This window comes from Coffea eugenioides, chromosome 5, assembly GCF_003713205.1.
Source record: "Coffea eugenioides isolate CCC68of chromosome 5, Ceug_1.0, whole genome shotgun sequence".
NCBI lineage: Eukaryota > Viridiplantae > Streptophyta > Magnoliopsida > Gentianales > Rubiaceae > Coffea > Coffea eugenioides.
In genome coordinates, this window is record NC_040039.1 from 1,640,576 (window position 1) to 1,664,509 (window position 23,934).

Below are 23,934 nucleotides of genomic sequence, written 5' to 3' on the forward strand. Positions count from 1 at the left end.
TACATAGATACTAAAATAAATGATTTAAAACTACAATATTGAAATGTTAGATTTTAATGGTAGTAAAGAAAACAAAAAATAAAAGATAATTTTCTTAAGAATTGCTAAAATTATTTAATATTGATGCTTACTTTTACTAGTTTTATAAATACAACGGATAACTCTAAGAATTTGAAGCATACATGCACAAGACATGCAACAATTTTTGTAGTAATAACTATAATAAATTTAGATTATAAAACTGAAATTCTCCTTTTCTTCCTCTACTTTATGTTTTATTTATTATTGGTATATTATCATCCAATTAAATTCATTTAATAAAGATAGGCAATGATCAACTTATGCCATTATAATTTGTTTTAATTAATAGTGAGAAATAATATATATTATACAAGATTTGAGACTAGTAATGCAAAAAAAAAAGAGAAACATATGAGATATTATTAGTATGAATAAATGAAATAAAAATAAAAAGGAAGGAAAAAAGTTTAATTAGAATTTTTGTTACCCATTTAATACTATTTCATTCTAATTTGCATCTCAATTCATGCTATCATTATTTAAAAATTAGGAAAATATAATCATTCAAAGTCAAAATACTGAGGACCAAAAGTGCAAAGTCAAACTTGTTGATTAATGGTAATTTGATATTGATCAGTAGTCATTGTTTTATTTCCATTAGTTATGCTAAATCTACCAAAAATCACACACTTTTGGGACAGAATTTGTTTTGGCCAAAACATGCATTAGGGACCAATTTGGCATACAAGCAAAACATTAGGGACCAAAATTATAGGGTTATTATCACTTTACCTCCTTAAACTATATCACTACTATCAGTTTACCCCCTAATGTTATCTTTTAGGTACTTTACCCCCATAAGTAATTCAACTCAACATATTAAGAAATTTTGGATAAAAATACCCTTTTATTTTATAGTATTACTACATTGTTATTATCACTTTATTCGTTTAGATTATAGTGATATAATTACTTTAGTTCCAAACATTATTTTTCAGACATTTTACCTCATCGTTAATTTAACTAGTATGGTCAAAAAATTATATTTACCCTTTTTTATATATAATTAAAAATAAAAGAAGTTGGAATGGTTATTCTTCCTTTTTTCACTTTAAGAGATCGAAAAACATAAAAATAAAAAGATTTTCTCAAATTTCTTTTTTTCACACTTATTAATACTCGGAAAAGAAAAAGACATAGGAAAGAAGGAGACAAAAAATTAGATTTTGCAAAGAAAGAAAATAAAGAAAAGTCTAACATTATCGTATTACTTTAAGATTGTCGAGATTAGGATTGAAATTTGGTAGTAAACAGAAAAGTGAAATAATTTTAAAATAATAAAAGTATTCAATTCTTTCTTATTTGTAATTTTTAAAAAAAGAATTGAGCTCTCTCTCTCCCTCTCCACTCCCCCTCTACATCTTTCTATTTTTTTTTCAATACTAATAAGATTGTCAAGATCAAAGAAATTAATTCTTTGACTTTTTTTCTTGATACTAAAAAGGAGAAGAGCTACTCTAAACTTTTTATTATTTTTATTATGCAAAGAGGGGAATATTTGCTTCTAAAGTTTTTTAAACTTGCTAAATTGGTTTAATGGTAGGATAAATTGTCTAAAAAATAACTTCATGTGGTAAATTGATAATGAAACTATAGTTTAGGGAGGTAAAGTAATAATAATTTTAAGGGTAAAACATGCCTTTTCAGTTTAATTAACAGACTCCTTTAAGTTTGACCGTTAGTCTTGGGCGTAAAATGACTAAAAACTAACATTAAGGGGGAAATTGATAGTGTCACCAAACATTAAGGGGGTAAAGTGATAATAACCCAAAATTATAATTCTCCATAAATGTTTGGCTATTAAAAAATTGGATTGATTTGGAAAAACTAAAGTGTTCATTTTTGTTATTTGGACAAACTCAAGAGAGGCAAATGCAATTTGGACAAACTTTAGGATAGGTAAGTGCAATTAACTCAATTTACCAAAGGTTATTTTGGAACTTTTAGACATATATTTTATTGATGCAAGCATCATTTCAATCAACAATTAACGTGAGGGCCGCATTTGATAAACATTTTGTCAGTCGGGGGATTTGACTATAATCTGGTCAAACTGAAAGATAAATTTTGTACTTTGACACCTCGAGCAAGTAGGTGTAATTAACCTTAAAAAAACCGAGTGTTCTTATTGTCCGACTATTATCCAAATGAGATAGCACTATCTTAAGAAAAATACATGTATCCATTCTTATACCTTCACCTATGTATCCACTTTTGACTTATAATTAAAGGTAACATGGCTTGTTTTAACCTATTGATTGTACCCTCCACCTATCTCTCTGTTTTCATTTCCTTTTGTTTCTCTTCTTCCAACCAACCTCTCCAATCCTTCTTTCAGCCCACCCAAGTTCTCATGATGAACACTCTTCCCATGCACCATGCCCCTACCTAGGCCTGTCAACGGGTCGGGTCTAGATCCGGATCCGGACCGGATCCGGGAAATTATTGCGGGTATGGGTAGGGATTTAATTCCGTTTCCCGGATCCGGATCCGGATCCGTTTTGTCAAACAAAAAACGGGTCGGATACGGAATATAGTATTCCGACCCGTATTAGACCCGGATCCGGATATAAATGAATTAATAATTTAAAAAATATATATTTATCAATATAATTTGATTAGGGTGATGTATTTTAATAAAGTTAATTTGATTTCTTTTCTTATTTGATTTTTTCTTTGCATTAGTTAGAAATTAGTTTACAAATATATTTTTTTCTCATTTTTATTAGAAATTATAAATTTTGGTAAATTTGTTCGGGTAGACCCGGATCCGGATCCGGGACCCGCCGGATCCGGATCCGAAACATAGAATAAAAGACCCGTCGGGTAAACGGGTCGGATCCGGATCCGGCATAGTAATTCGGGTCCGGGTCCGGAATAATGAATTCCGGCCCGGACCCGGCCCGTTGACAGCCCTACCCCTACCCTAATCCAAATATTTACAAGTAGTGGCAGACCTAGGATCCTAGACTCAGTAAGGCCAAATTCGATTAGCATAAAAATTGAAGTATTAATAGAGTTTGAAATAAAAAAACACTTCTATCTTAAAAGTTCATTTTTTTCTATGTTAAATGCACTTTTAAAAATAATTTGTGCTTAAAATTTGCAATGAAATTACATTTAAATTTACATCTATATTTAACTTTTGGTAGGCTTAATACTCTTGTGAAGGATAACAATTATGGAATTTTAATTATTTAGGGGGCAATGTATGATAGTAAAAAGAATTCTAAAAATTTTAGGGAGGACAAATAAGAAACAATTTAGAAAATTTCTAAACTTAAAATATAATTTTCTCAAAAATTGCACCCCCTCAGCAATATGTGGCTTCGCCATTGTTTAATTACAAGCTTTCCTTCCTCCCTATTTTCCTATATTGTGTTTACATTTTCCAAGTACTTGTATATTTCACATATATCACATTGCAAAAACTACAACATTATAATTCTAAAAAAATAAAACCGTTGGATTTAATATAGGTTTTGAAACCGTAGGAGACTTTTGTGTCTTGTCCATGAACAACATGAGGATAAAGTTAATTCACCTCTCTTTTTTTTTGAAAAGATAGAAGACTATGCTAATATTTATATTTTTATTGTGAGTCAGGTTATTTTTCAAAGATAAATTTATTTAATTTGGTTAACATTTCTAGGCATTGAGAAGGGTTAAGAAAGAATAAAGAGGGTTAATTGTAAGTTAATTGTAAAAGATAATAGTAGGAATGAAATGCCAAAAACGACTAAAGTTTAGCCAAACTACAAGGTGGATTTTGTAATTTGACCAAACCTCGTGAGTAGATTTTTTTTTTTTTGGATAAATCGGGGGTAGATTTTATTGTCCGACTATTATAATTTATAATGGACCAGAGTAGAGATTAGTTGTTACATTTCCAACTTTTTTGCATGGTCACACATTTCCGACTATTATAACCTCAGGTGTTTTGGTTTTTTTTTCTTTTCTCATTTTGGATTAATCTTCAATAGAGGAAAACACTTCTGCTTGATAAATGTGTTATGAAAATAGATTTTTTAAATTAAATAGGGACTCCTTGAAATAGAACTTTAGTATATTTAGATAGTAAATTATTTAGGATAATTTTTTGACAAAAATATTGTAACATTTTTTTGATATGATACGTGTCAGATAAAAAGATGATTGAAAAATTTGTTGATGATACAAACAAATAAAGTTTGACAAATAATCTACTATCCAAACAAAGACTAGATTTTCTATATGCAAATATGCTAGGATAACCGATTCACAACGTATTGTATGAAATTTCCCATTGGGTTGCATGTTATTCGTGTTTGTTTTGGTGATAATTAAGCCCCAGTGAGGCCATAATCAAGTAGAACTTAAAGTAGAATTTAATTTATTTTTTTTGGATAAGATTTTAAGGGGCCCAAATGATACAATTTGAAGTAGTATTTTGAAAATTCAAGAATTTGATATCTCAGTATTGCTAGAATTTAAAAGTTGGATTTTAACCAAAAAAAAAAGAATTCAAAAAGTTGGATGTTGTGAGAAAAATCTAGTGGGTCCAAGTTTGTTTGTTATGTCTATCCTACAATAGTACAACGAGTGGACAATAATAAATATTTTTGTTCGTTCATTCTTCTGCTATCCGTACTAAAACAGTCAACGGGAACGACGTCGCTGTGATATTCACAAAATAATTGGCTGGATTCCAAACTAGGCACTTCCAGAATGGATTTGCTGAAGTAATTGCTTGTTGCAGCTCTGTATAATGATTTTCCTCCAACCCTTGACTGCTAATTTACTCATAGCTGTCTTGATTGCCTCAGCTTCGTCCAATTGTGGACAATTGTAACTTCTTTCATGTATTGCCCAAGCTGCCACAATAACATCTCCTTCAGTCATAGCAGTCACTCCTATACCAACCTCCTTACTGTTCGATCTTCTGAGTGTAGCAACTTTAATCACCTCTGTATGAAATATCAAGCTGCATACTCTAGTTGAGGACATTCTTAGCTTGAAAGCTCTGTTTCACATGTGCTCTTTTTGTGTTATAACTAAAAATGTTAATCATGTTAGTACTAGAGTTGGTGATTATGCATTAGGCATTTTACATGATGAGGAATGGATCAATCCTCTGTGCTGTTGAGCACTTTTTGTATAGAAATGAGGGGTCTTTGCTCCAATTGTAAAGTTCAGTTGATGATCAATATATTACTAATATCGTTTTGAAAAAAAAAAGATTCCAAACTAGGCATTAAAATAAGGAAACAAGTCTATGATTCTCTATGTGAAGCTGTGTATCAGAGATTATTTAAGAATAGTGCTAATGGAACACTTATTGAGTGTGCAATGCAATCAAATTTTAAGTATTTGTAAAGTCTAAGTTTTGAAAATTAAATACTGGTAAAAACTATAATTCGTGAAAAGGTTTTATATTTTTTTGACAAAATATTTAATTCACTTCATAGAGGTAAGATATGAATTTTTATTCAATGTGTAATTTGTTTCTTTTGAAATAAAAGGTAGTAGTTATATTGAGTTTCATATATATTATGAGTAGTTGATGTCTGAAAGTTACAAATTGTTTTTAGGTATATGAAAAAAAAGAGATTATATTAGGTGTAAAAGACAACATAGGTGTTATAGAGCATTAAAGCGAGAGAATATTGAAAGCTTGGTTTAGGAAATACTGTGATAGTGAGATCTATCGTATATAAGAACGAGAAAATGATTGTGAACCACTTCCTTATCTTACCAAAGTACACCTATAGTTTGTTTAAAAAAATCTCCAGCAAAGGAAGGGTGAGATTGATTTAAGAAGCAGGGAGGAAAAGAAGAATTTGAACCCAGGAATTTTCCAAAAATTCAAAAAAATTAGAGTACAAATCCCTTCTTGATTTAAGAAGCAAGAATTTGGTCTAGTAGTTAAAGTTGAAATTCGAAAAATTAGAGTGTTGAGTTCAAATCCCTTTGCTCTCTCCCCACTTTTTAAGTTCCACGTCTCTCCTTTTTGAAAAAAAAAAGAAATAGTAAAGTACACTCATGTTATAGTACATCACTATTTGGTGCTTTATATATCCCTATAACATATAAGCAGACGTTTTGTGGGTTACTGTTCATTGCATTTCATCCATCTCCTCGGGGGCATTTTTGTCATTCCAGCCTCTTGCTTGTTCTTTTTCTTGGAGCTGGTACAACTAGTTGCTGCTTTTGTTTGGAGAATGTCTTTTCTGTCTTTATTACAAGCCTTAGCCGGATGTTAGTGGAATGTTGGATGTTCTACAACATTAATGATATTTGATGCTCATTTCTATCAGCCAACTCATTTGCCTTGTTTAATTACATTTTCCTCCTTCCAAATGCTCATTGAATGGACTAAGCATTTTGAATTCATGTGTAACAGAGTCATTTCACAATAGCCTTCTACTTTTGCTATTGAAAATTAGGAAATTGAGTCTTCTCTTCTCCGTGTTCTCTTGCTGCATGCATTCATTATCCACAGCTCTTTGTCTATATCCACAGCTCTCCGCTCTATCCTGCTGCCTTTGTTATTGCATTGAAGAATTCCATATCTAGGTTCTACTTCCTTTATGCTAAATCTTTGTCTTCTGCCTTATTCATGCTATGAACTGTAAACCATATTTACTATTATTGTCATGCTTGGTGTTAGCTTTGCATATTTAGTGTACAATGGCTTCAACTGATGTACTTGCACATTCAATGGATAAGAAGATTCTTTGTAACAGAAGATTAAGAGAAAAATATGCTTCCTTATTAGTGGAAGAAAAAGAAGCTTGTCAAGCTAAACAGAGGGAAGCTTATCAAAAGAGGAGAGCAAAGAAAGCTGTTGCATCGACGTCTTCTATGAACTGACAACAAATTAAAGGTATCTAATTCAGTTTTGCTAGAAATGAAAGTTGTGATATAAATGTTTGGTGCTTCGCCTTTATATTGATTCCTTTAGATTTCTGCTTAACTAGTTTAATGGTTGATTAAACCTCTTTATGTGTAAATTGAGAGCAGACTTATGTAATAAATATATACACATGGAGAAAAGTTGTTGAGTTTGCCTTTATCTGAAGTTTTTGAATTTTCTGCTTCGCTGTCTTAATACTGGATTAAAAGAGATCTTTATGTTTGAATTCAAAACAAAATCTATAAAAGATGCATACGAATAGAGAATAGCTTCCAATTACTGTGGAAAGTCCGCGCCAATATTTAAATTAAAATTGTAATTTGCATTATGCTAAACACGATGTAAATTATCAAAACCTTCTAATTCAGGTGCACAACTTCCAGTTTCATGTGACCTATAACAGAACAATGACCACAATAATCAACAGGCTATTGCTATTAAACCACTTTCACAACAGAGTAGAGACAAAGAGGCTAATTTGCACCAATCTATTGCTATTAAATCGGTTGTGCAACAACATAACAAAAGTAATTCTCTGTACAAATGCAATGCTGAATCAGAAGGCAAGCTGAAGAAGCATGTTTTTGTATTCTCGACATTTGAACAAGGTATGCATGTATAAATTCATTAATCTCTAAATTTTCTACGCCAAGTTGTTCTCTTTTTTTTTTTCTTCTATGTTTATGAATGTATTTTTCGATCTTATGTTCATATAGGTTCTTCGTCAAAAAAGACATCGATTTATAAATGCAAATGAATAAGCAGACTAAACGTTTCAGGTATATCTTGTTATAATCATATTTATCAGTGTACGTTTCATATAATAATTTCTATGCTTTCATTTGGTAGGTGATCCTCTTATCTGTGACAACTGCTATAAATTCTTGCATGAAACAGTTGATGATCTTGCAGGTTGAAATCCTTAATCCTATTTTTACAAATATTTGCTCAATGTTGTTTGGTTACTAAACTTGATTTAGGCTATTACAGTTTCTTATTTGCCTAATCAGGTATATCTATGACATGACGCCCTCAGCCAGTAGAAACCAATGTTTCTCATGCCATGAAAAATCGTCCAAAAGGTATGTATATCTAAAATGTATCTGGAAATGTTGCAGAATCTATATGTATGTATATCAATAGCATGGTTCTTTTTACCTCGTAACTAGCCAGATTATTGCTCTATAGGCAAAAGCTCAAGCCAAAGGAGATCAGACATCCGAGCAAAGAAGGCTTGCATGCAAAACAAGGGTGTCATTGTTGTTTCTTTATCTTACATCTATTCATATTCAAATATTTATACCTCTTTCACATGCACATAAGATAGTCAAAAAAATGCTTTGTATTCCTATTATTCTACAGCATCTAAAAATATAGCTGGTGTAGAAGCTCTGAATTTCATTAGCCATAATGCAACCCGTCTCCCTAATGCATTAGATTGTAAATATTGTGGAGCAAAAAAATTCTACTCAAAGACAGCAAACTTTTGCTATTTTGATGGCGAAGTTCTGCTCCATTAAAATAAGCTACCTAACATCTTAATTGAACTTTTTACTGGTCAGAGCGAAGAAGCTATACATTTCGGAACCTATGTCAGGACCTATAATAGCATGTTTGCATTTACTTCATTTGGTGTTCACTATGACAAATCCCTCCGCAAGAGAACAAACGGAATCTATACATTTAAGATACAAAGCCAAACCTTTCATTTCATCAATGAGCTAATAGCACATGGAGGATCAGGAATGTATCTTCAGCTTTATTTCCATGACACAGAACATGAAATTCAGAATCGATTAGCAATATCAAAAAAGCTAACTGAAAGTATTGCAATCAAACTAATGTAAGTAATTATAGAAAATCCATATGCTTGCTTCTTCAGAAGTTTGAGAAATCTCCCAAACTTCGACTCATATCAGAGAGTTTTAAAATCTTACTCCGACAATGACCAGCGAGTGTTTAATAAACCCGTTGTATCTCAAGTTGCAACTTTATGGGTTGAAGGAGAAAACGCTAATCAAAGCTATTCTGGATACATACAGATATATACTAAAGAAGGACACAGCCACCGCATTCAATATTACTACGGCTGCTATAACTCTCTTCAGTATCCACTACTTTTGCCATTTGGAGAAACTAGATGGCATCCAAGTATAAAAAAATCAGGGAGAGTGATAGGGTATCATTTGTTAGTAATTTTATTATTAATTTCCCCTTTTATCCCTGCCAAATATTGTGTTAATTGTTGATATCTACTTATATTTGGTATCTGGACTTAATTTCAGGAATGAAACAGAAAACTACCAAAAAGGAGGGACTTTATGGAGAAAATGGAGACTTCTAAGGGCTTCAATCCTTGGGCCCTTGAATTGGTGGGGACCACAAAGCTAGTAAAAGGCATTAAGTCATTTTGGCTCTTCAAAGAAAGGGACTTACAAAGACTTTGAAACAAGAAGTAATTTGGGGGCTTTGTCCACATGTGTGGGGACCACCTAGATAGCTTTTAGTCATCTTTCTTTTGGTTCTTTAAGAGGGGGGCAACAAACGTACAGAGGGGGGACGGCTCTAGTTTAGTTTTTAGCCTAGTTTTAGTTTTTCTTTCTTTCTTTCTTCTGACTGGCTTCTGACACACGCCAGGTGTTCGACAATATTCCCCAACGGGAAAAACATCTTTTATTCCTTGCTTTCTAGTAAAAACGCAATGCCTTTGCAATCAATTAATTCGTGTGGTAATTTAATTATGCGGCGTGGCTAAGCCTTCCATCTAGTCAAGGGTCAACTCGACGGCGCAGTCCCGAAATCTGTGAGATCTAATTATTTTTCACGCGTTCCTCAATTTATTAATATTTGCACGTTATCTGCTTGAATTTTCATGAGATTATTTTATTATTTGAATGTCAAGGGTCCATGTTCAATGTGATTTGTTAATCTCGTGTCAATTTAGTCAATTAAATTCGTAATTGTTTGATTGATTAATATTAGTGGTAACTGGTGTGTTTACACATTAGGGGAACGTACAATCTAATTTAAATAACCCCTCGTAGCGTGTTATTGATTAGGGTTAGGTTTTTCTAGTGATTAATGCAATTGGAAAATTAATTCCTACGGTCGTACCTAGGAGTATTTTCTGGTTAGAGGTAATCAATGGTCGTACCTTGGTTATCAATAAATTAAGAAAAAATTGGTCGTTAGAATTCGTCGGCGACTATAACTAGTCTATTAATAAATTAAGTGAACCTCTCTTGCATCAATGATCGGATAAATGGACTGTGTCTGAGTAGTTGTATCCTTGGCTAGAATTTATTTATTCTTGATTTGATTCCTGCTATATTTGTGTTAGTTAATTATTTTTTTTTAGTTGGATTGTTTAATTATTTTAGTTGCATATCGGTGAAATCCCCCTCTTACCAATTGGACTTTAAAAGAGACAAATATCTCCAGTCCCTGAGGAGACGACCCTACTTGCCACTGTCTACTATTTAGTACATTTCGTCAATTAATTAATTCTGGTATATCGGGTTCAGCAAACTCTTCGGAAACAAGGTGAATCAAGTAACCCATTGCACACCTAGAGTCCCTGCTCCAGTACCTAGGATTAATTTTTGACTGCTTTTAGTGGTATTTAGGTTTTTATTATTATTATTACACAGATTCGGCACCTGTCAATTTTTGGCGCCGTTGCCGGGGACTGGCGTTATTATTTGTTTCATTTTAAAGTCATTTTTGTTCTAATTTTTTGATATTTTTTCTAATTTATGCCTCGTTCTTCTCGTACAGGTAAATTAATTTTCGACCCCGAGAAAGAGAAGACTGCGCGTAGGACAAGAAAAGAGACCAGACAGCTCAAAGAGGAGCACTCCAGTGCTACATCTCAGAGACTTGAGCCAGAAGTTGAACCAACAGATTCGTTTGGAGACACTTCGAGCGACTCTGACCAGGAGGAAGGAACCATGGCTAATGCACGAATATTAAGGGAGTTGGCTGCTCCTGATTTAAATCAGCAGCCTTTATGCATTACCTTCCCCACTTTAAATGATAACACTCCATTTGAACTAAAATCTGGTTTGATTCATCTTTTACCCTCTTTTCATGGTTTACCAGGTGAGGAGCCGTATAAGCATCTGCAAGAGTTTGATGTCGTGTGTAATAGTATGAAACCCACAGGAATCACAGAAGAGCAAATAAAAATGAGGGCATTCCCTTTTTCTTTGAAAGATTCTGCAAAAGACTGGCTGTACTACCTGCCACCAGGTAGCATCACCACGTGGGACCAATTAAAGAAAAAAATTTTAGATAAATATTTTCCTGCGTCCAGGGCTGCAAGCCTAAGGAAAGAAATTTGCGGGATCAAACAGCACCCAGGGGAGTCACTCTATGAGTATTGGGAGCGGTTCAAGAAGTTGTGCAGCAAGTGCCCCCAGTACCAAATAAGTGAGCAGCTGCTCATACAGTATTTTTATGAGGGGCTCCTTTTCAGAGACAGGAGCATAATTGATGCTGCAAGTGGATGGGCACTGGTAAACAAAACCCTTAAGGAAGCACGGGAGTTAATAGAGGGGATGACAGAGAATTCACAACAGTTCGATACGAGGGAGGTTGTCTCAGTACGCAAGGTGAATGAGATTGAGACATCCTCTATCCAGCAGCAGCTAACTGAGTTGACCTCGTTTGTTAGGCAACTGGCTGTGGGAAATGCATCTCAGGCCAAGGTGTGCGGGATTTGCACTGGTATGGGTCATTCTACAGACATGTGCCCAGCGGTTCAGGAAGAAAGTGTAGAGCAAGTGAACATGGCTGGTCACGCGCTCGCGCCAAGAAGGCCCTATGACCCGTACTCGAATACGTACAATCTCGGCTGGAAGGACCACCCGAATTTCAGTTATGGAGGGAATAGGCAGCCCAACTTTGCACCGAACAGGCAGTCTAATTTCGTGCCAAATAAGCAACCAGGGTACCAGCAGCAATACCAACCCTGACCACCTCCGCCCCCAAGCTCTGGTCCATCTTTGGAGGAAATGATGAAACAACTGATGGCAACCATTACGCAAAATCAGCAGAGGACGGACTCCGAAATGCAGAATATAAGAAATCAGATGAGTCAAATGGCCACAACAATCAACCGTTTGGATTCCCAGAACCAAGGTAAATTGCCGTCTCAGCCTGAATTAAATCCGAAGAACGTGAGCGCAATGACCCTTAGGAGCGGGAAGGAAATTCAGGGGTTCGAGCCTGTGATCCCTAAGGACAAGGATGAGGAAAAGATCAAGAATGAGCATGAGAGGGAGGACAGCAATGGTGCAGATCCAAAGGTACTTCCAGACCCAATAATTACAGTTAAAACTAACCCGCCTCATTTTTCTAGCAGGTTGGAAAAATTGAAGAAGCAGGATAAGGAGAAGGAGATCTTGGAGGTGTTTTGTAAGGTAGAGATAAATATCTCCCTCTTAGACGCAATCAAGCAAGTACCAAAATATGCCAAGTTCCTAAGAGACCTGTGTGCCAACCAAAGGCGGTTGAGGGGAGATGAAAGGGTCATTGTTGGGGAGAATGTGTCAGCGGTCCTCCAGAGAAAGCTTCCACCAAAGTGCGGGGACCCAAGTATGTTTACTATCCCCTGTAGGATAGGCAACACTGTGATTAGAAGGGCCATGTTGGATCTGGGAGTATCAATTAATGTCATGCCTAAATCTATCTATGCTTCTCTAAAACTAGGTCCATTAAAAGAAACTAGGATAATTATTCAATTAGCTGACCGAACCAATGCATATCCTGATGGGTTGGTTGAAGATGTGTTGGTAAAAGTTAATGATTTGGTGTTTTCAGCTGATTTTTATGTACTTGATATGGATGATGATCATTCATTCGATCTCTCACCTTTATTATTAGGTAGACCCTTCTTAAGCACATCACAAACAAAAATTGATGTTAATAAGGGTACCTTGTCCATGGAGTTTGATGGGAAAATTGTGCATTTTAATATCTTTGATACTATAAAATATCCCTCAAACTCCAACTTTAACTCAGTTTTCTCGGTGAGTGCTATTGACCCTGCGGTGCAGGAAGTGTTTGAAACTGTTGGCAGGGATGAGTTGGAGGTGGCTTTGACCAAGCACCTCGAGTTGGAGACAACTCCTGAGGTGGAGTGGAGTGAAGATTTAAAATGCACGATAGGAGCATTACACTCATTGCCAACCTCCACAAAAAGGTATGAAGTTTCACCTATATTCATTCCCGAACCTCACTAGAGGGTATTGCCATCGGTGGTGCAGGCGCCTGTTTTGGAGTTGAAGCCCTTACCAGAGCACCTGAAGTATGCATATTTGGGTGACAACGAGACACTCCCGGTGATTATCTCATCGGCACTGTCAAAAACTCAGGAGGAGAAACTGATCCGGGTCCTTAGAGAGCACAAAGAGGCTATAGGTTGGACAATTGCAGACATTAAAGGGATTAGCCTGGCCATCTGTATGCACCGGATTAGATTAGAAGAGGATGCTAAACCTATTCGGTAGGCTCAAAGGAGACTGAATCCCCTTATGATGGAGGTAGTGAAGAAAGAGATCCTGAAACTACTGGATGTGGGGATCATCTTTGCTATATCAGATAGCCCCTGGGTGGGTGTAGTACAGGTGGTTCCAAAGAAGGCGGGGGTGACGGTAGAGTCAAACCAAGAGGGCGAGCTCGTACTAGTTCGAAAGCCCACCGGGTGGTGGCAGTGTATAGACTATAAGAAGTTGAACGCCATCACGAAAAAAGATCATTTTCCCCTTCCTTTCATTGATCAAATGGTAGAGCGATTAGCAGGTCGAGCTTATTATTGTTTTTTAGATGGATTTTCAGGTTATTTTCAGATTGCTATCGCACCCGAGGACCAGGAGAAGACTACCTTCACGTGCCCGTTTGGAACATTTGCATACCAGAGGATGCCATTTGGGCTATGCAATGCACCTGCTACCTTCCAACGTTGTATGGTAAGTATCTTTTCAGAGTATGTTGAGAAGATTATTGAGATTTTTATGGATGATTTCAGTGTGTATGGAGAAAGTTTCGATAATTGTCTAAATAACCTGAAATTAATTCTGATTAGGTGCATAGAAAGTAATCTTGTGCTCAATTGGGAAAAATGCCATTTTATGGTCGAGCACGGGATAGTTTTGGGTCATATAGTGTCATCTAAGGGTATTGAGGTTGAAAATAGATGTTATATCTACTTTACCTTACCCTGAGAGTGTGCGGGAAGTGCGTTCTTTCTTGGGACATGCAGGTTTCTACAGGAGGTTCATAAAGGATTTCTCCAAAATTGGAGCGCCCATGTTCCAACTTTTGCAAAAAGAGGTGCCCTTTGAATTCAATGAAGCATGTAAGAAGGCGTTTGATAGGTTGAAGGAGCTATTAATCTCCTCGCCTATTATCCAACCGCCCGACTGGAACCTGCCATTCGAAATCATGTGTGACGCCAGCGATTATGCAGTGGGCGCGGTGCTGGGTCAAAGAGTGGGGAATGCAGCCCATGCCATATACTACGCATCTCGAGCCTTGAACGGAGCTCAATTGAACTATTCGACCACCGAAAAGGAGCTTTTAGCTGTAATTTTTGCTTTAGAGAAATTTCGGTCCTATTTACTTGGTGCTAAAGTTATTATCTTCTCTGATCATGCAGTTTTGCGGTATTTGTTGACCAAAAAAGAGGCAAAATCGTGACTTATAAGATGGATACTGCTGTTTCAAGAGTTTGACCTGGAGATCAGAGACAAGAAAGGGGTTGAGAATCTGGTAGCAGATCACTTGAGTCGAGTATAAGTCACCGAGGACGACCTCCCGCTGAAAGAAACATTCCCCGATGAGCATTTATTTTCTGTTAATTTATCCCTGCCTTGGTATGCAGATATTGTTAATTTTCTAGTCACTGACAAGTTTCCTGCAGGATGGGCTAAGGCAGAAAGGGACAAGTTAAAGGAGTGACGCAAAATCTTACATCTGGGATGACCCTTACCTCTGGAAGCGTGGTGCCGACCAAATCATTCATAAATTTGTAAGTGAAAATGAATTCCAATCTATTTTAGCTTATTGTCACTCTTTTGCATGTGGGGGTCACTTTGGACCAAAGAGGACTGCTCGTAAGGTTCTAGAGAGTGGATTCTATTGGCCGACCCTCTTTAAGGATGCCTACTTATTTTGTAAGTCATGTGATAAGTGTCAACGAGTAGGTAATATTTCTCGTAGGGATCAAATGACCCAAACCCCAATGATTTTTGTTGAGATTTTTGACGTTTGGGGTATTGACTTTTATGGCCCTTTTCCTTCGTCTTATGGTTTTCTATATATATTGTTTTGCTGTAGACTATGTTTCGAAATGGATGGAAGCAAAGCCCACCTGTACTAATAATTTCAAAGTGGTTGCAGAATTTGTCAAATCTAATATTTTTGTCCGCTTTGGGAGGCCGCGAGCAATTGTAAGTGATCGGGGTACCCATTTTTGCAACAAGACGATTGCTGCACTTTTCAGGAGGTACGGTGTCTTGCACAAAGTCTCCACTTCTTACCATCCTCAGACAAACGGTCAGGCGGAGGCATCAAATCGGGAGATCAAGTCGATTTTGGAGAAGATGGTTCGACCCGATTGGAAGGATTGGAGTACGAGCCTTGAAGATGCCTTATGAGCATATAGAACGGCGTACAAGACGCCAATCGGCATGTCCCCTTATCGTCTGGTATTTGGGAAGTCATGTCACCTCCCTGTCGAGTTCGAGCATAGAGCATTTTGGGCGGTTAAGCAATGCAATAAGGATATTGAGGAGGGTGGAATTCAAAGGAAGTTATAGTTACAAGAACTGGAGGAGATTCGCAATAAAGCCTATGAGAATGCTGTGATTTACAAGGAGAAAAATAAGGTATTTCATGACCGCAGGTCTCTAGGAAGACGTTCCAATGTGGGCAAAAAGTTCTACTGTACCACTCGAAGTTGAAGTTATTTCCAGGTAAGTTACATTCTCGTTGGATCGGTCCCTTTGTTGTAACTAATGTCTTTGATTATGGTGCAGTGGAGATCCAGAGTCTAAGGACGGAGAAGAAATTTGTGGTGAATGGTCATCGTCTCAAGCCATATTATGATGGGGCTCCAGTTGAACGGATGGAGACGATGCATTTAGAGGACCCGATTTGCTTGGTTTAAGCAAATTATGGGATATGTCTAGCCAAAGATACTAAAGAAAGGCGCTCTTTTGGGAGGCAACCCGAATATTGATTTTATTGTTTTTAGTTGTTTATTTCTTTCGTTTTGTCGTTTCTCCGTTGGGTAGTATAAATGCTAATATCTCCTCCACTGTGACCGGGAAGTGAAATCTTGGCGTGCCCACGCGGTGATTGTGTCTTCTGAGATCAGAGGACGAAGACCAATCTTAGCGTGCCCACGCGGTGTTGGACGACCCAAACCATGTTTTTGCAAAAATAAAAAAATAAAAAAATAAAAAAAATAAAAATTATTATTATTATTATTATTATTATTACTTTCATTAAAAGAAAAAGAAAAGATTATTTTCTTTCTAAACCTTAAAAAAAATAAATAAAATAATAATAAACAAAATATATAATAATAATATAAATAAACAAAAAAATAAAAAAATAAAAAAAAATTTCAGCAATTTCCAATTTGGACGATTTACATTAGAGTAATGTTTGAAAAAAAAAAATTTCCCTTTTCTTTTTTCTTTTTCTTCTTTCTTTCCTTCTTTTCTTCTTTTTTTCTTTTTTTCTTTTTCTTTCTTCCTTCTTCCCCGCTGCTTTCTCTTTTCCCCTTTTCTTTTCTTCTTCACCCGCCGCCGCCAGGAGCTCCGTCGACCCACGACGCGCGAGGCACCAGCTCGCGCGCCTCCTCCACCTAGCAGCTCGTCGACGAAGTCTACCAGCCCACGCTGCTCCTGCTGTCCACCACCATCAACTCTCCTCGGCTTAGCTCGCCACCACCAGCCCTCCAGATCGCGCGCCGCCACAGCCCACGGCCGGCTCTTCACTCGCACGCCGCTGCCCGCTCGAGCTCCGTGACCACCAGCACGCCGCGGACCACCAGCTCCCTCTCCTTTTGCGCGCGTCGCTGCCCACAGACGCGAACCCCCACCTCACTTCCCTCTCTCTCCCGCGGCCATCATCAGCTCCGCCTCACCTCACGCCAACCTCCAGCAGCTCCATCGCCGCCACCTCCTTGCCGCGCATCACCACCTGCCCAAAATTGGTAGGTGGAGGTATTCCAATTTCCACCTTGATTAGTATTTCTCTGGTCCTTAAATTGCTGGAATTTGCGTTTTTGTTTCTTGGGTGTCTTGATGGATACAAGCAGGAGGTGATTTGGGCATTTTCTGGGGTTAATTTTGGGTGGAATTCAATTTATTTGCTACCCCATTTGGGGGTGCTCTTTGGTATTGAGTATATTGTTGCATCTTGTTTGGGTTTTGCCTACTTCAGATTTCTATTGCATTTGGAGGATAATATTTGATGACTTTTGTGCCAGTTTATTTGTTTGGAAATTGTTGGGGGTAATTTGGGAGTTACTTGTCAATTGGGTCCCGTGTTACTCTCTGCCCTTCAGTGGTACTAATTGGTGTGTTTGGCTTTATCGCATGTCTTGGGTTGACCATTTGATTTCAATTTTCCTTGTGCATGCACCAGTGGTACTGGTGAGGGTAGTTTACATAATATTTGTTACTCCCGTGTTATTGGTTGCCTAATCGACTACTGGCCATTTGTGGTTGAGTTGTTTCTGTCCAACTTCTGACCTGTTGTTGCTGGAGTTGCCATTTTCGTGGGTCAATTGCTAATTTTAGCAGGTTGAAGTGGGTAATTGACTGTCCAAGTGGAGACAGTTGTTACGATATTGGATCCGATTGTGTCTAATTGCTGAAAGTTGTTGATTTATTAAGACACTAGCACAGTTCCTAGTTTGTTTGAGTTGCTGTTCTGTTGCATTATTAGGAGCTGTGCTCTAGTATTGTGGCTACTTTCCTGCGTTTATTTGTGAATTGGGATATGAATGTGCCGTTTGCATCTGCTTGTTGAAGTTGGTTGCCTTTAATTGACTTGCTTGGGGTATTTGGAGTAGTATTGCACTTTAGGTTACCTTGTTCTTATATTGGACTCCATTGGAACCGTTGCTATTTCTTAATTGCATTTGCTGTCTTGTTGGGGTAATTCTTATAGCCTGTGGGTGTTTGAATTGTACTTTCTATTGATTGGGTCACCTGCTAGCTACCATGGTCAAACCACGATCTTCCTCTTCTAGGTCTAGGATCCCTAGGACTCCTCAGTCCCCTCCACCTCAGCATTCCATTCCCGCCTCTGACCCCTCGCAGACCCTATCCTCCTCTGGGAAGAAGGGCTCGTCTTGGGAGGCAAAATGAGGCGCCCAATATCTCTGACCCAGCACATTTTTGGGTCTTTGGACTTCACCAGGGCAGCTTGACAAGCGGCGGTATGCTGCGGTTTGTGACGGCGGATTATCCCATGCCGTTTTATCGGGACGCTACCACCTTGGGCCTCCCTAAAATATTGGTTGGTTTTGACGATTTAATTGAGCATATTGGGTTGGCTCCCCTATTTTCATATTACCTGACTCGCCGCTTTAGTTGAGTTGGTTAGGGAGTTTATGCCACATTTGAGTTTCCGACCTCGCCACGGGTTACCAGTTTCCTCCTAATGTCACGCGCTTTCGTCTAATTGGGTCGGGAATTCCACCATTCCATAACTGACTTCAATCTAGCCCTAGGGCTTTATTAATCCGGCCTATGCCGAGTCTCGTGAGTATGCCGAGAGTGCCTGTGATTATGTCCAGCCCTTTTTCTCCCGCTATCACCATATTTGGGATGAGATGTCCATAGACAGGGATAAATATGACCCTCGTCTATCTAAGGGTTCTTATCTGAAGGACTCGGCATCTCGCTATATCCACTACTTTTTGGCTTACAGTTTCTCGGGTAGGCGAGATAGCTCGGGCATTTTGTCTAAGCCAGAGTTTTTCTTTATATGGTGCATGCATCATAAAATTAAAGTTAATTTGGGGTGTTGGCTCGCTTCTCAGTTCAAGTCAATTTTGCCTAAAAAGAAGCGCCCCTTGATTCTTGGGTCATACATTACTCACTTGGCTATTAATTTGCATGTACTTGATATTTCTAACCATAATTTGCATATAGCCTGTCAAATGGAGCCCTTGGATATTCCATGTCTAGAGAAGATGGGCTTAGTTCGGGAAGGCGACGATGGTTGGGAGGTTGTTCCCCCGGGGCCGCTACGCGCTCCCCCTCGATCATCTTTTGCCCGAGCTTCCACTGAGGGCGGCGATCCTGGCCCATCATCCTCCGCTCCGTCCCCTCCCACCCCAAAGGCCGACGATTGGATCCAACTCCGGAACACCGTTGAAAGACTGGAGACTCGCGTGACCCACATTGGCATCAACTTGCATAACATGGCGCAAAATCTGGCTGCATTTATGCAACAGGCGGGAATTGCTCCTCAGTTCGCGCCCGATCCACCTCTGTTTTGACGACTTCAGGGAAGTACCGTTGCCCTTCTCCTTCTTTTTACTGTTAAATTATCCCATTGAGGGCAATGTGTGACTTAGGTGTGGGGGGGGGTCAGTTTGGGTGCTAGATATTTCCAATTTTCGGTTTTTGGGGTGTTTTTCCCATGTTTTTAGTTTAAGTGTTTCCAGTTTAGGTGTTGTTCCTTTATTCCTTTTGGATGTTTTTCCCTTGCTGATATCTTGGTGAATATGTTGGCAGCTCACTCTTTTATTGCTAGTTGTAGTTTACACTATGATTTGAGTTTCGGTGGCAAGTAAGAGCATGCTGTTCTGGTGAGTGTTTTGAGTTTAACGACTTGGTGCAATTTATGGCTAACTTGTTTAGGCAATGTAAATATTTTGCTGGCATTGTTGTGTGGATTGGTCTCCTGTTGACCTTAGTTCTCCATATTTGGGACATGACGCAGGCTATGATCTTTAATTACTTGTTATTTTGGTGGTTTATGGTGAATAACATATGGCTATACTCCGCTAGTGTCGCCACCCAGTAACCGGGGGTCTGCACCACAAGTGTCGGCTCTCGCGTCAAAAAGTGGCGATATCTATGAGTAAGTAGTCCTGGAACTGTGAAAAGTTGAGTAACTGGGCTCTTGCATCTAAAAATGTCAGAGTTCACGTCAAAAGACTTGAATAGCTTGGGACTAAGCATTATTCGTTCAATCAAAAAAAAAAAAAAGATCAGATGTGTAATGCAAATATGTTGGTCTATGATCATGTTGGCCCCGCATCCTTGGTTTCTCAATGTTGAGATTTTGGTTGCCAGTTGACTTAATTGCTGGATTGGTGCTAGTTTGAATATTTGATTTCCTAGACAAGTTAGAGCCATGAAATTGGACGGGTCTTATGAATTTAGGTGCTAACCGGAGAGACATGTCTTGACACTTAGCCAACTAAATCTTGATTTTGGTAATAAGCAAGCTTGGCAGCTGTTAATGGTGAAAGCTAGCGCATGTTGAGTTGAGTTGCCTCCATGCTTGAGGGCAACATGATTCAGGTGTGAGGGGAATTGATAGGGTATAATTTGTTAGTAATTTTATTATTAATTTCCCTTTTTATCCCTGCCAAATATTGCATTAATTGTTAATATCTACTTATATTTGGTATCTGGACTTAATTTCAGGAATGAAACAGAAAACTATCAAAAAGGAGGGACTTTATGGAGAAAATGGAGACTTCTAAAGGCTTCAATCCTTGGCCCTTGAATTGGTGGGGGACCACAAAGCTAGTGAAAGATATTTAGTCATTTGGGCTCTTCAAAGAAAGCAACGTAGAGAGACTTGGAACAATAAGCAATTTGGAGACTTTGTCCACATGTGTGGGGACCACCTAGATAGCTGTTAGTCATCTTTCTTTTGGTTCTTTAAAAGGGGACAATGTACAGAAGCAAAGGACAGCTTTAGTTTTAGCTTCTAGTTGAGTTTTAGTTTTTCTTTCTTTCTTTCTTTCCTGAGACTGGCCTCTGACACACGCCAGGTGTTCGATAATATTCCCCAACGGAAAAAACATCTTTTATTCCTTACTTTCTAGTAAAAACGCAATGTCTTTGCAATCAATTAATTCGTGTGGTGATTTAATTATATGGCGTAACTAAGCCTTCCATCTAGTCAAGGGTCAACTCGACGGCGCAGTCCCGAAAATCTGTGAGATCTAATTAGTTTTCACGCGTTCCTCAATTTATTAATATTTGCACGTTATCTGCTTGAATTTTCATGAGATTATTTTATTATTTGAATGTCAAGGGCCCGATGTTCAATGTGATTTATTAATCTCGTGCCAATTTAGTCAATTAAATCCGTAATTGTTTGATTGATTAATATTAGTGGCAACTGGTGTGTTTACACATTAGGGGAACGTGCAATCTAATTTAAATAACCCTCGTAGCGTGTTATTGATTAGGGCTAGGTTTTTCTAGTGATTAATGCAATTGGAAAATTAATTCCAACGGTCGTACTTAGGAGTATTTTCTGGTTAGGGGTAATCAATGATCGTACCTTGGTTATCAATAAATTAAGGAAAAATTGGTCATCAGAATTCATCGGTGACTATAACTAGTCTATTAATAAATTAAGTGAACCTCTCTTGCATCAATGATCGGATAAATGGACTGTGTCTGAGTAGTTGTATCCTTGGCTAGAATTTATTTATTCTTGATTTAATTCCTGCTATATTTGTGCTAGTTAATTATTTATTTTTAGTTGGATTGTTTAATTATTTTTAGTTGCATATCGGTGAAATCCCCCTCTTACCAATTGGACTTTAAAAGAGACAAATATCTCCAGTCCCTGAGGAGACGACCCTACTTGCCACTGTCTACTATTTAGTAAATTTCGTCAATTTATTAATTCTGGTATATCGCGATCAGTAAACTCTTCGGGAACAGGGTGAATCAAGTAACCCATTGCACACCTAGAGTCCCTGCTCCAGTACCTAGGATTAATTTTTGACTGTTTTTAGTGGTATTTAGGTTTTTATTATTATTATTACACAGGTTCGGCACCTGTCAGAGAGGCAATCCAAAAAAATGCAAAAGAAAGACTATGAAACATTCATGTACAGCTACATTGTCCAGCTTTAAGTAGGCAGAAAAAATGATTGATCTCGAATAAGAAGGTAACACACATATACCATTATTATATATAACTGTATTGAATTACAGTCATCTCTTCTTTGACAAATATTCTAAATCGTATAGATTACAAGGCAAATGAAAACTCCAAGAAATATGTATCCATGAGAGAGTATTATGCATATAAATTTCAGATGAGAAAAAAAAATTGGGCCAAATATTTTAAATGTTGGAATTGCTTTGCAACAGTATTTGGTTGATTTGTACATTAAAATAGAGACACAAAGACTAGATTTTTATAGAAGCAGACAGCAGCAAATACGTCAAGAGCAGCTACAAGGAATTATGGACAGCGTAATACAGGGACAACAAAATGGATTTCGGATTGAACAGCGAGTAATATTGCCTGCATCATTTATTGAAAGTCCTAGAGATATGAAAAAAATATATCTTGATGCTATGGCTTTGGTCCAGAAATTTGGAAAATCGGATCTTTTTATAACTATGCTTGCAACCAATCATGGCATGAGATTAAAGAAAATCTATTACAATCAGATGAAGCACAGAATAGACTTGATCTTATTGCTCATATGTTCCATGCAAAGTTAGAAATTATGAACGAAGATTTATTCAAGAAGCAAATATTTGGAGAAGTAGCAGCATGTACTTATGTTATAGAATTTCAAAAATGTGGTTTGCCTCATGCTCACTTTCCAATTATCCTCAAGCTTGCTTTCAAATTATATAGAATGGAAGATTATGATTGTATAGTTTCTGCAGAAATACCCAATGAAACACAAAATGAGCATCTCTTTAGAATGGTCAAGAAACATATGATGCATGGGTCGTGTGGTTTGAAAAAACCTGATAATGTATAAATGCAGGGTGCATCAAAGAATTCGTGCAAGAATAATTTTCCAAAGGCGTGGGCAGAAAAAATCACATTCTTAAAACTCGTATCCAACATACAAAAGAAGAAATGATGGCAAAAAATTTTTTGTCTAGGGGCGCTACTTAGATAACATATGGGTAGTGCCATGCAATGCTTATCTATTGGCCAAATTCAATTGCCATATAAATGTAGAAATTTGCTCCACGATTAAGGCCGTCAAGTATGTGTATAAGTGTACATACAAAGGTCATGCAAGGATACATTTTCAAGTGAATTCAAATGATCGAGCAAATGCTATTGATGAAATCAAGGAATATCAGTCAGCACAGTGGGTATGTGCAGTTGAAGCGATGTGGAGGATATATAGATTTCACCTTTACGAAATGCAACATACTATAATACAGCATCAACTCCACCTAGAAAACTTTCAATCTATGCTCTTTCGACCAAATGATAGTCTTGACAATATATTAAGTAACAATTTTGCAAAAAGAACTATACTCACCCAATTTTTTTTTGAATGAATGCTACGGATGATTTAACAAAAAGTCTCAAATGTACCTACAAAGAATTCCCAAAGCATTTTGTTTGGTATCCAAGTTCCAAATCTTAGCAACCTAGAAAACAAACAAATTCTATCAGCAGAGTTGTTGCAGCAAATCCCCTTGAAGGTGAGCGGTACTTCCTAGGACTCCTTTTACTACATGTTAAAGCTCCAACTTCTTATGATGATTTAAAAACTGTAAACGGGGTGGATGTTACTACATTTTGGGAAGCAGTTGCACTTAGAGGATATCTTGAATCAAATAACTCACAAGAACAATTTCTAGAAGAACCTACCATTTATCATATGCCATATAGCTTAAGTATGTTGTTTGCAACATTATTGGTTTACTTTACTCCCTCAAACCCAAGAACCCTATGGCTAAAAT

The 23,934-nt window shown here is 37.4% G+C and overlaps 1 pseudogene; it reads left to right on the plus strand.

Annotated features, from left to right (window-relative positions):
* Positions 1-14,677, plus strand: part of LOC113770274 — a 99,375-nt pseudogene extending 84,698 nt beyond the window's left edge.
* Positions 14,678-23,934: the final 9,257 nt, after the last annotated feature.